Raw genomic sequence first — 14,193 nt, forward strand, 5'->3', positions numbered from 1 at the left:
ACTATTCTTTATCAGATTTCAAAGTCAAAGGCAACATTCAAGAGAGTTTCAGTGTTCGAGGTTCACTCCTATGAACAGCTTATGTATGAAAAGCTGTGAAGAATACCACTAAACTACATAAGAGTTACAATTCAAAGTACAAGAGGCTAGCAGCCATAAGGTTTAACAAAATTCAAAGGACGTTGCTGTTAACCCTAAGGTTTCATACGTTGAAGAATTCAAGATTCCTTTAAGATCCTAGAATTGCTTCTTAAAGATACAAAAAACAGGTAAAAATCCAGCTAACCTCAAACCTGCCCTAGTTGTTAATATTTTTGTTGTTGAACAATTAAAAAAAAATTATTTAAACCTCAAGTTTCTTTTATCACAAAATTATTTACAAGTTGATATATTCCGAGAGTTAGTGGTATAATGCAAATTTGAACTTTACCTTTTGATTGGCAGCTAGATTTTCCACAATAGCACAATTTTGCCATAGCTAAGTTTAAGAGATGTAGTACAGAAGACCATTTCCACTAACTTCAGGAAGAGGTTAACAACAACATTACAGGAAAACAAAGCGTCAACACTTAGATATAAGATGGTATGTATAACACACTAAACTAGGGCCTTTTATAATTACTGATCCAAAAAGACTTAACAGCATGATACTTCAAAATAGAAACACTCATGTTATTACCCAATTGCCTAGAAGTAATGTATTCCATGCTATAGCTTCTATGTAAGCTTCAATATATTTGCTTTTGGAGAAGTAGAAGAAAGACAAAAATAAGTAATAAAAACATGATATTAGTATCTTTAATAAATAACTGAATAAACAATTTAGCAACAGATACTAATAGTATGGCTCCACAGTTGCTTAAATATTTGGCTGACCTGTACCTTCAGTATTTTACAATGCTTGGCTGACTAACTCAGTATTCTTACACTCCTAACATCACACACTACCTGCCCCTTGTGATCTCTGGTCCTCTGTCACTTTTACCCCATCCTCACCCCCTGAAGTTACAGCATACGCTGCAAGAGCCCATACACTGGAGAAATATCAGGCTATATGGCAGAAGAGCAGAGCAAGGCAGACTCAGATTCTAGCTCATGACTTTACCAACCCTTAAACAAGAAGCAAAAAAATAAATAAATAAATAAAAAGACCCACGATAGCTACATCCCAGATTTATCATACAATACATTGACCACATTTAAGATCAATTAAGCAAATTTTCCCTTATGTTGTGGATGTACCCTCACACTGAAAGGTGGTTTGGTTTCTTAAAAAAGGGTGAGGGAGGCAGCAGTTGACCCATTCCTCGAACCCCCTTCTTTTGCAATAGCACATTCAGCCACATTTCAGCTAGTTCACCCATTGCTTTTCTTTCCAACAAGGGATATTAGCGGTGATTTAAAAAAAATTACTTTGAGGCATCACCAAGAATAACAATTTTGAATTTTCAAGAAACCAGTTCTAAGCTAGTCATGCCATAAAACTGGACTTTAAAAGAATGAAAAAGGAGGAATGAAGCTTCCCAGAGAGAAGCTTTCTAGGTTGCCAATATCCAAGTCTGTCTCCTTTTTTTAATGGAAGCTCAGCACACAGTTAACAGAAAGGTTTTAAATAACCATTTGTTCTTTTAGCTCATTTTAATAGTTTTAGGTATAATAATTTAACAGATATAACAACATGCTACAACACAAACTAAAAACGTTTACATGATGATTTGAATGCTATTAAACATCAAGAACTGTGCATGGTGATGTTCCAGTTTACAGTTACTGGTCATACATATTTAAGTTCAGTCCATGCAGTATGCTTTCCTGACTTCACCAACAATCTCCTTACTGAAGCACAAGGTTTTTTTCCTGCTCCAATGTCCCAAACAGCCAGTTAACTGTGTCTAGCATAGAAGTCACAAACAGAAGACAAGACAGCACCTCCATTGCAAAGAGCAAGCCCCCATGTTTTGCTATTCTCCATTCACAGAATGGGTAAGGTTGGAAGGGACCTCTGGAGATCAGCTAGTCCAACCTCCCCTGCTCAAGCAGGGTCACCTACAGCATGTTAGACAGGGTTGCATCCAGGCAGGCCTTGAAGATCTCCAGAGAAGGAGACTCCACAGCCTCTCTGGGCAACCTGGTCCAGTGCTCCGTCACTCTCGCAGGGAAGAAATTCCCCCTCACGGTCAGGCAGAACTGCCTGTGGTTCAATTTCTGCCCATCGCCTCTTGTCCTGTCACACGGGACAACTGAAAAGAGTTTGTCCCTGTCCCCTTGACACCCTCCCTTCAGGTACTCGTACACATTGATAAGATCCCCCATCAGCCTTCTCTTCCCCAGGCTGAAGAGGCCCAGCTCTCACAGCCGTTCCTCACAGGGCAGATGTTCCAGCCCTCTGATCATCTTCATAGCCCTACGCTGGACTCCCTCCAGTAGCTCCATGTCTCTCTTGTACTGGGGAGCCCAGAACTGGACACAGTAGTTGAGATGAGGCCTCCCCAGGGCTGAGTAGAGGGGCAGGATCACCTCCCTCGACCTGCTGGCAACACTCTTCCTAATGCACCCCAGGAGACCATTGGCCTGCCTGGCCACAGGGGTACATCGATGGCTCATGGTCAACCTGTCATCCACCAGCACTCCCAGGTCCTTCTCTGCAGAGCTGCTTTAAGAACTATAGATCTTAAATAACTAGTTAATTAAGTTAGTTAACCAATCTAAATTAACTAGGATGTTAAACGACATAAATCAGAGACAAGAAATTGAGTTAGGTTCAGCTTGTATATGACAGATGTGGAAACGAAATACAGCACCAGTAAGGCAGAAGATATTGGGGAGTAGGGAAAGGATGCATCTCAGTTGCACGAACACTTCAGAATGAGGCCAAGCATCTGCACTTGAGAATGACATTTGTTATGCTGGTTCAACAATTTCTCTTCATGAGACTTATAAATAGTTCTCCACTTATAAATCTACAGACTTCAATAGAGAAGACTCCCATATAATCCTAATTGGTAGTTGAGAAGGATTTTCAAAAAAGACAAAACAAAACAAAACCTTCAGAGGATGGTTTGATGCCACTTTTGATAACAACTTGCCCATAATGACCATGACACCTCAAATATATAAGTATTTGTGCACTTTTCTTTGCTTAGTTAGCATTCAGAAAAAGAGACCATGAGAATTATGCAAATCATGAACTACCTCCACTGGAGCAGTACCAAATAACTTGTCTATTCCTTAAATTCCAGTGATAATTTGTTTGCTTTTGGAATCTCATTTCAGCCTATTAGAAAGGTATAAAAAATAAAATTCTGTGTTTGTCATAGCATAGTGGATATTTCCAACAAACCCTAAGAGCCTTCAAGCCTCTCAAATAATCCTCTTACTAAAAATTGTATTTACTAATGCCATGCCACTGTCTTCGGAAACCAGAATAATGCAGAACTTCCTCAACTATACCCTCTCTTGGTGCTAATGTACTCTGCCTCCTACCCCTATCCCTTCTATTTTCTGATGGCGGCTGGATTTAGAAGTGTGTTTCTTCAGTCATAACAGAATTGAGGATTGAACTGATTTTAGGCCCAATAAAAAAAAAAAAGTGACCTTAGTTATGCTTCATTATATCAGTTATCGCAAAGGGCCAGTAAGACAATACTGGGTCTAACACCCTGGAGAGTAAAATGAGTATTTCTGGGCTGTTTTACAAGAAACTGCAAAGCAAGACTGTCCAATCTGCAAGTGATCTGCAGAGAACTACAGATTAAGAGAAATTATAGTTCTCTTCTGTTAGTGCCATAGGTCAAAAGCAACCCATACATTAAAACTACCTCAAATAGTTGTTGCTTCCACTGGGGGGTGGGGGAGAGGAAGGAGTGGACAAGACCTAAAACCAAGTCTGTGCCAACACTAATTTACAAACTTTACACACCAACATTTCAGAGAAAAGAAATGAATACAACTCCAGCTTGCCTAATCTTACAAAACCTGAAGATTTATGGTTGTTTTTTCTTTGTGTTTAGAATTCGCTAAGGAAGAAAAGTGGCAGACCATAACCAATGGCAATCATCATCTTCCTCAGATGTATTGCTACCTACAACAGTAAAACAGTGCACCTAGATTCTTACACTATGATCTCTCCTACTAAGGCTCTCATAGCCATTACTCAAAACATCACCATATCTACAGTAAAAAAAGAAAACAGTCTCAGCAATGGCAGGGGGGTGAAAAAAATACATACATACATTATATATATACACACACACACATATATATATATATAACGAACTTCCATAAATGTGCAATGCAGGCAAAGAAGTCTGAAATTCCTACCTCTATACCACCATTACTACAGCAACAGTGGGAAAAAAATGTATAAAAATGCCCTAGAAAAAAACAGCCCTAGAAAATAAATTCAAATTTTAACTTTATAAAAGCATAGTTTCACTACCAAAATAAGTTGCAAACACAAACTAAAATGAAAGCAAACTATAAGCATGACACTAAATTACCAAATCAAAAGAACAGCAGCTTATAGCAGGACATCTTCAAAATCCTTTTGACAATTACTTCCCACTTTTGAAAGTAATTCAAGGGAAAGACACATTCACAAACTAAGACTTAATTTATCTAAAAATGTTAACAAACTTCACAAGCTTCTTCATTTCACATTAGGGCAGTACTCCTGAAAACAGCCTCAAACCAAAAACAATCCTTTTCAATCTAATGAGCTTTTGGAGATCAACACTTACCAGGAATCAAGCACTTCAACTACTAAATGAAAAAATCAGCAAGGTACGTACTACTTTTCCTCCCCTATCAGAACTGAAACTAAAAACACAAACTCTTTTGAGAAACCTTGACAGAAATACTAAGTCAGTTACTTGGTTTTATTACTATGTGCACAGAAAGAGAAAGAAAAGTTAATAGCAATAGACTTTCTTTCACTGTTGTATACCACTAGGAGGAATTAACATGAACTGCATGCACACTCAGTTCTAAAGTATATATGGATTTAAAACAAGAACTACTACTAGCTTGAAGCAAATAGGAAGCTTTAAAAAAAATTTCAGTAGAGGTCAAACTCAGGTCCTATATATAAAATACTAATAGCTTTGCTGACCAGACTTTGTTGAAGTACAGCAGTTAGGCAGATTTCTTATATACTCAAATAGTTCCAAAAAATATTCTAATCCAGTGCAATATTCTCTAAACTCCATGGATTTTGATACAAATATTACATAAAAGACAGTAGTGCTTACTACTTTTGAAATAGCACAATCAGAATGACAGTTCTGCTATCTTGAAGACCATCTCTACCCATTCTTTTTTCTTAAATAGCACTCAACCTGATAAGTTTATATAGAGTTCATATTCAGTTTTGGGCTGAGACATGAACTTGCTGCTTAGTTTTAACAGGTATCCAAAGGATGTCATTTTGCATTCTTTAGTAGCACAGAAGTAAAAGAAGCAGTTGAAATACTCTGTATACCAAACATTATAAAAGCCGTATTGATATTCTCTCCCCTCTATGCACCCTTTCTTCGCATAAGAGAGGTATACTAATTTTCAAATAACCATCTGCAAAATTCTAAATATCTTTCAGGGACTCATATCACTAATAAATTCCAGTTTGTAATCTTAAAACATCTGGGTAGTTCAAATTAGAATCAGGTAAAGATTTTAAAATGTTTTAACTATATGGTTATTTTACCTTTGAGGGAGCATGCAATAACAGCTACTAGAAAATTACAGTGGTCAGGAAATACTTGAAAATGTGAAAAATATTTACTCTCAATTTAAAAATGCACAGAACAGGGTCAGGTCAAAGAGTAACAACTTGCAGAAAGTACATTTGATATTGTGCTGTAGCGCATATACCTTCTTTAGATATTTTCCAAGGATATACTAGGTTGGGCTTCAAATTGGATCAAATGAGTTATACGCAATTTAACCCTACCACCACAAGAATAAAAGCATATTCAGTGCCTGTCTGATGGCTCATTTACAGATTTTGAATAACATACTATAATGCCAAAGGTTGGTCATGAGGTACAATAAGGCAAGCGTTCTCGAGTGTTTTAAAATCAGATTTTTTTCTTCTCCTAGTAAAAGTAGAGGTCCAAAAGTCTTATACAAAAGCATTAAACACATCTCCGTAATAGTACGTAAAGACTATCAAATTCCACCCCAAAGTCCATCCTGTTTATTCTGTGCTTATAACAAGCTAGCTTTCTGTTCCCAGGCTTGCCTTCCACTACTACTCATCTTTACCAGCTCATTCTATAGTAACTCACCTATTATCCATGCAGGTAGGCACATGTACACCTGCATATACATACCAAATATACATATCAACTCCATCTGAACAAAAAAAGTCTTTTATCTCCAGTTTTATATGCAAGAGACACCACCATGTAGGTTCAGATCGGAAAAAAAAGGTTACTGGGGAGGCAGAAATGAGAACAGTACATATGCAAAGCGAGGAGAAAGCAGAGGCAGAATGAATGATCACCAGCATGGGGTACACAGAAACTGGAGGTATAAGCAGAAGAGTAACAGGATCTCTGGAAGAGAGTTGCCATACTAGGGCAAAGACATGGGGAAGATCTACCTTAGCAGCAGTTCTCCTGAGACCCACAGCACTCACTCCCATCACCTGTCTCTTTAAGGGATGAGTTGGGGTATCCAGGAGTTCTACAACAGTCACCGCAACAACACTGGCCATCTCAGGACCAGCTCATCACCCTACCTGGGAGAACTGACCAGGCAGTACTCACGGTGCACAAAACCACAGCTCTCAAGCTTTCTGGATGACATCTTTTTAGATGTCTGCAGAGGCAGAAGTCTTATTGCTTTTGTTTTAAAGCACTTTATTAACCTCATCAGCACTGGCAGAAGATTAGATTAGTTTGAGACTGGACAGAATTTGCAGGATCTTAATACGCTCGGCTGCCATCGCCAGAATCATAACAGTTCTGGATTTAGCACAAAACAAGAAGTGTTGATAAGGACCATTCTTACACAAGATAGATAAAAATACATGGGAACACTTCAACCTATCTTTCATGGCTAACTTCTTCACAAAAAAAAAAAAATAGGTCAGTTGATTCTTTCTCTGCACAGGCCTACTCTTAACCACAGGTCTCCTTTAAGGTATACTGTTTACAAACATAGATGCTTTTTCATTTTGCAAAAATTTATGGGATTACTGGAGAAATGAAATCATAATTTACAATATCAACTCCAAATATGAGTTCCAGATTTTCTCTTAACATTCTCTAACCGTATGTTATAAATATTCCCACACCAAATTCTTAAAACAGAGTAAAAGCAGCATAAATTTTTAAAACTCATTTCCAGTCTTCCACCCTGAATCACCAGAGCCCTATATTCTGGATTATATACAACAATCCATCTGTATTTGCAGTTTTCACCACTCTCCCCAGCCTGTTTTATAAATATATCCAACATTATATTTCATTACTCCAAACAAACTTAACTGAATAGGACTGCCAAGCAGCACACAATCACTGCTTACTACAAAAACAAGTGACAAAAAAAGAAAAAAAAAGAAAGAAAAAAGGAAAAATAACACAGCAGTAAGTCTCCTGTAAAAGGCTATACAGAATGGATTTTACATTGCAGAGTACGTCTTGTCTGGTTCTCACAAGCATCTTTTTAGCACTGTCTGGCCTCTTAAAAAAGTCAATCTTTCTTTCCATTTTTCTCCCCTGCTTATTCACACATTGCCAGTAGAATCTTTTAGCTCCTCAAATACTTTCTGCATGAATATCACTAGCATCTCTTCCCCTTAATCTAAACCTTGGTAGACCCAGGGACTGGTGGCAACACTGATGCTGTATAATTATGCTGTATTTGATCTGTACCTTCTTCTTCTGTTTAAGATATAATATACTTGAGCAGTAATTTTTCTTTGTTATAAATTGCAGCTTATGAAGACAGACCTGAGAAACTCTGGGAGGACTGAGGGAAAGAAAATATCTTCGGATCATATTTCTGTTAATATTTCTGTTAAACATATTAGCAGAGCCCACTGAAATATTAACGTAATTCTGCCCATATATCCTAAAAAGATCAGCCCATATTAAAAAAAAAAAAAAAAAAAAAGGCAAAGATGGTACTCTAGCATGATCAAGTACATAGAAAGCATCTCATCTAAGGGAGCCTGGTTTACAAAAATTATATTACTCTTGAAACACATTGAAGATAAGTGAACTAAACACTAGAAAGGAAGAAGAAACACTATTTAAGTTGAATACGAACGTTGGTAATATCAAGTGACACAAACTGCTATTAACTATCTGAAAATTATGAATACCCCTATGTATCAGAGTAATTTTAGTCTGAAGCAGTTTTCCTGTAGTGAGAAAGAAAACAAGCTTTGTGTATTTTTCATCCCACGTAATTTTAGCAAAATAAAAATAGAGACTACATGAGAAAGTGCATGGTGAGTCAGGAGTCCTTTCCCATTTTCTGAAGGAGAGCAGGAAAGAAGAAAACAGGTCATGGTACTGACTCGGCAGTGAAGACTGTCAGCAGTACCACTAGAGTGTGCATGTCAGAAGTTTTAAGAAGTCTCCTTGCTACAACTTCTACCCAAATTTTAGATTAATCTAGCCTCAGCTCTGAATAAGTATGGTTCATTTACATTCTTACAGATCATCTGCCAAGGCACTGGAATGTTGGAAGAAAGATGCTCTGGTAGCAGAGATCTGTGCAAAACCCAAGCAGGAGATTAACTTTATCTATCATCACAAACCGTAAAAAGCAACTTACATTGTTCACACTGACAAGGGCAAGAATACTCATGTGAGGAACAAGTCACGAAAACCCAAGAACCTGCACTAAGAGCTTCTGGGCACAAAGCCATTGTATCAGATCAAATATTTAGACATTTAAGCGAACGTTGAACTTACTTAAAAATGAATTTTAGTTATTTGTCAGTCTTCCATTTTTGCCTGCAAAAAGCATGGACAAATATAAAAATCCCCTCAACACCAAAGCAACATCAAGAACATATTCTTGTCCAACTAGTCTGAGTGATTTTATTCCTTCTTGATAGGAAGTGTCCAATACTGCTGCTAGAATCTAACTAAAACTGTACTCTATCATTCTTCCTGGATGCTGGTCATGTCAGAGGGAGTTAGGGATTATAACAGATTTGGGGGAGGGGAAGGAAGGGAAGGACAGGATAATACAATGTCTTAAAAGAGACAGAAATATATGGTTTATATAGCACAATACAGATACTTAGAAAATTACCTGTCAAATAAATGAGCTAAATACTAGAGAGAAAGAAAAACTCATTTTAATCAACAACAACAACAACAAAAAAAAAAGGTAGAAGCAACCCTAGATGAATAACTCTGGCTAACATATTACTTGGCTTCCCCGAGATTTGTAGTGAGACTAGACGGGAACAACGATGAAACCCAAAAATTCCAGATGTTGCAAGTACTCTGCTCCATCCCATAATTATTCCTGGGAGAATTATTCTAGATACAGAAATCATAAGGATCAAAAAGTTGTTTCAGTGCGAGTGTGGAGAAGTATACAGAGGTAAACCACAAGGAGACAGCGCAGCAACTGAGCTGCTCTGCCATTGATGGATAAGCTACCTTGCATTTCCTGCTAGCAAGAGGCACAAAATTATAGTTCTGTAGTCATAAACCATAAACTATTAACCTAATTAACCTCACAGTAATTCACATAATTCATGTGCCCATATGTTGGCCTACCTTTCTTTCACAATATTACTTGAACATTACACCTATGGTTTCTGTTAAAGACTATGGCTTAAACACAGTCAGGAATTGCTAAAAGCTTTTTGTTTTCTAAGCCAGAGGCAGCACATTATACTCATGATCTGCATTATACAAGTCCACTGAAGTGTGAAGTTCGCCTGCATGCCTTTTAAGTAACTTGGAAGAAAAAGGAACGTCATTTAGTCTCTGCAATAACAAAGTATCTATGACCAAACAAAAAGGCCAAGATCAAGAACTCCCTGAAATATGTAACTACAAATAAAATAGGTTTCTCTTAATGTGGAATATCATGTTTTCCAAGTTGTTTTCCTTGATAAAAGGCAATAATATAATCAGCTCCCCCGGGGTGGGGGCAGTTAACTATAATCTTCTTAAGTTCTTGGAAAGGGTAAGTACAGACAATGTGTTCTCAATTGTATTAGCAAAAGCTTTCAGCATACCAATTAATTTAATTAATTTTACCCCCAAAGATTAAAAACACACACTGAAAAAACATTTAAGGAGCACTATTGGAGTGGTCAGGCCTAGCAAGATGACACTAGAAAGTGCTAATACAGCGATATGAAAAAATGAGGGCAAGATAATTTCAAGCTTTGCCTGACAGTCCTACAACTCTCAAACCTGCTCCTCAAATATACTATACAGTATCTTTGTATACTACATAGTATCTTTGTAAATATCTTACATAAGAAAGTAAGCTATCACTATGCCATGGTTCACGTTGCCAAAAAAAATAATAAAAAACAGTTCAATATTTCAGCTTCATGTTAAATCAATCCCCCACAAAAAAAAATAAACTAGTTTTCCTTCATAACGAAGCCCAGCAACAGTTTTCTGCAACATCCCAAAGCAACATATTGCTACTCTGCTCTAAGGAAACTATTTCCAGACAGAAGTCAGTACAGACTTTAACCAAATCTGTTTTGGAGTATAAACAAGGAAGCCATTCCTAGTAGCAATTTGCCCAGGGTAGTCGCTTGTCTATTGAAAACAACAGCCATCAAGTACCACTATTGGCCTCTATAAGCCATAGATAAAGGAAACTTTTGTCACAGAGAAACCTTGCTCATCTTTAAATCCCTCACTTACTAAACCTGCGATGCAGTTTTTACTGAGTGGTTTGTTTCCTTCCTGTGACAGCGTCACAAGATAAGAATCGGCGTGTGGTTTCCCAGTACTTGCTCTACTTGCTTCCACAGAGATTCTGAAGTATTCAGGGCATATCCCCCACACTACCGTAACGATACAGAAGCAAACGTATCAAGACTGCATACTGAGGAAACAGCATATTGAGCAAATACCTCTTAAATAACTACAGGTAATTTCACTCTTTGCTTAACTTGTAATCAGTAAGCTATCTTTCCCCTCTGAATCTTTAGGATGTTTTAGCTAGAGCTATCCTGTTTGCCAGACCACTGATTTCTTGCTAAGGTACAAACTGAATTGTTCACCGAGTAGCTGAGAGCTATTAAATAAATATTAAATAAATTAAATAAATTTACCAAATAATCAAAAAAAAAGGAAATACATATTTGCAAGTTGAGTAGGAAAGTAATAAGTCACCTAGAATACTCACAGACACGTTAGCAGCACCTATGGGAGACTGGAACAGTGAATGCCATGAAGTAAAACACCCAAGTTCAGCGCCGACACTTTAAAGCGACTCCTTTAAAGGAGTGCTACGTGCTGCGGAGGCGGCGCGCATACCGCGCACATCACGCTCCCGGACCGCGCGCCTGTGCGCCGAGGCGGTCCGCGCAAGAGGAGCCCAACGGATCCACCGGCCCCTACCGCGCCTCCCCAAGCCGTAACACCGGCCTCGCCGCGCGGGACTCGCGGCAGCGCCTGCACCAGGCGCAGCACGCGGCGGCGCTGCCCGCGCGGAGGCCGCTCCGCGCCGCTCCGCCGCGGCGGCCCCGTGCGCGCGCAGCGCCCCGGGCGGGGCGGGGCCGCGAACAAAGCCCGCGCCGCCCCCCTCGCGGCGGGCTGCGAGCTCGGCGGCCGCGCTCGCGGGAGGCCCCCGCGCCGCCCGTCGGCGCCTTCTTTCCGCGCGGCCGCCTGCTCCGCGACGGGGCGGCTCCGCTCGGGCGGCGAGAGGCGGAGGAGCGGGCGCAAGAGGGAAGGGAGGCGGCAGGACGCCCTGCCGCGGCCGCGGCAGGCTGGACCGGGTCGGGGGAAGCACCGCGCATCCCCGGCGCGCCCCGGCGGCCGCCCCCCGCCTGCCCGCGGCGCCGCGCCGCGCCCCTCCCCGCCGTAAACAAAGCGGCGCGGGCCGGCGGCGGCGGCGGCGCCGGGCCGTTCCGGTTCCGCGGGGGCGGCCCCCTGCCCCCTCCCCGGCGGGGGACGGGTCCCGCCCCCGCCGACTTACCTATCCCAGCCGCGAAGCCGCTCCTGCCGCCGCCGGCTCCCCGCGCTGCGCTGACCCCGCCGCCGCCGCCGCGGCCCCCGCCAGGCCGGCCCCGCTCGGAACCGGCTAACGACTCACGCCGCCGGCGCGGCGCGCATCCCTCTCCGGCTTTATCCCGATCGCGCCTCTCCCCGCCGATACCTCGACGGCCCGGCTGGCTCCTCCCGCCCCCGCCGCCTCCCCATTGGCACGCGGCGCTCAGGCGGCAGCCGGCGCTCACTGGGGCACGGCCGCGGCACTCACGCGCGCCCGCCCCGCCGCCGCCCCGCCGTTGGCTGCGCGCGCCCGGCCCCGCCCCGCAAGCCCCGCCCCTGGCGCCGCCTCTCGCCTCCGCCAATGGACGCGCGAAGGGAGGACGCCGGCCGCCGATTGGCTAGCCTCGCGGGCTTCCTGCAGCGCCGATAGGCCAGGGCGCAAGCCAGTTCCACGTCGCGGCCAGCCTGTCACGCGGAGCGCCCCGAGGTCCCGCGGGCCGCGCCGCGCCGCGCCGGCCGTTGGGCGGAAAAGGGGCGCCTGCGCCTTTAAGGCGCTCGCGGCGCCCAGGGAGCGCGCGCCGCGGCCGCCCGCCCGGCGATGACGGGGCAGTGTCACCACGAGCGCAACGAGCGGGGCTGCGTTCCGGGCGCGGAGGCCGGGATTAAACCCGTTCGGAAGTCTCAGTAACGAGCTGTGCGGTGCCCGTTTCCGTGAGGGGACAGATTAGACGTTGGTTAAAGCGTTATTCACCCATAGGAAAAAAGTCAGAAAATACTTCCCTTCCCTAAAGGAATAAGGGCAAATATTTGCGCCTTGGCCAGTTTCGCGTCAAAAGCGCAGATGCTGTCTTTTTGCCAGAAATTATTCGCATTGTTTTATCGAAGCAAACCCCTGACCTTCCTTCACAGAACCGCCCCGGCTCTGACGGACACCACAGGAAAGGGCACGGGGCCCACAGGAAAGTTTCTATCGCTGCCGCCGCCCCAGCAACTGCAGAAAAGACGAGACAGCTTGGCCGCTTTTGCCACTGGAAGTTAGCTTCGAATTTCACATAGTTCTCACAGTCACAAATCTGCGAGAGCTACTCTAAGACAAGGGACCCGGGCTGACAGGCAAGATAATGAGAGAATTCACAATAATCACCTCAGAAGAATGCAGCGGATATTCTTATATGCCAGGTGGCTGAACGTAACAATGTATTTATAAAACACTGAAAAGATTTGGCAGCTGATGGTAATAAAAACAGAAGTCATATCAACATTAACACTTCTAAGCAGTTAGAAAATAGTGACTGCACTTTTTGCTGAAGGGCCTCAAGCCCGAAAGAGTTAAAAAGAAAATCCGTCAAGCATGTTAAAATAACAGAAAAACTACAAACCATTATCACCGTAAAGTCATCATTTTTTCCACTGTCAAATAATAAAGACCTGTCTTGCAAGTACTGTACTATAATGAGCACATCCAACAACAGCAGAAAGGATTAAACAGTGTTTTTTGCAAGCAACAAGCGTATAGCACAGTAGTTGCCAACATCTGTTACAAGAAGCCCAGAATTACACAGGCTTTGTTTAATTCTGGGCTAATTACTTGGGGTAGAAGGTCCTCCATGCCCAGTTATTGATGCTCACGTGCTCTGCAGTTTCCACACCCTTGAGATAAATGGTGTACAGCGACTTGCAGAAACTGGTAGGAACAGGAAAGCAGGAAAAGAACACTATGGAATAAATACTCGTAGCTGAAAGGAGTATTTCAGCTCAACTCTTCCCGGTAGAATTAAAAATTTGGTGAACTGACTTTCAGATTTAAAAATGTGCTGAATTATATTATAACAATAAATGGTAAGGCAATGCAACAAGAATAGTAGGATTCATTGCTACTGATATTTTGCAGAATTTTTGGCAGTTTGTTGCACATCAGAAGTTGCTTCTGATTTTGAAGTTATTCAAAGTTAGGAGCTCAGCCTGATCTTCACAATAAATGCATATACATAAACTTAATGGAAATGAAAACTGCTGAACCTCACTGCCAGTGAAA

General features: G+C 42.0%; 1 protein-coding gene across 3 annotated transcripts in view; it reads right to left on the reverse strand.

Annotated features, from left to right (window-relative positions):
• FRYL (FRY like transcription coactivator) overlaps positions 1–12,231 on the reverse strand; it is a 182,935-nt gene extending 170,704 nt beyond the window's left edge. For 2 of the 3 annotated variants that reach the window (XM_062575538.1, XM_062575537.1), the window contains exon 1: positions 11,353–11,548. The gene's annotated coding sequence lies outside the window, so the exon portion shown is untranslated. Of the gene's footprint in view, positions 1–11,352; positions 11,549–12,144 lie in introns of those variants that run through there. The other variant, XM_062575536.1, reaches the window with a different exon arrangement.
• Between the last annotated feature and the right edge of the window lie 1,962 nt (positions 12,232–14,193).

Source organism: Rhea pennata, chromosome 4 (genome assembly GCF_028389875.1).
Source record: "Rhea pennata isolate bPtePen1 chromosome 4, bPtePen1.pri, whole genome shotgun sequence".
In the NCBI taxonomy this organism is placed as follows: domain Eukaryota; kingdom Metazoa; phylum Chordata; class Aves; order Rheiformes; family Rheidae; genus Rhea; species Rhea pennata.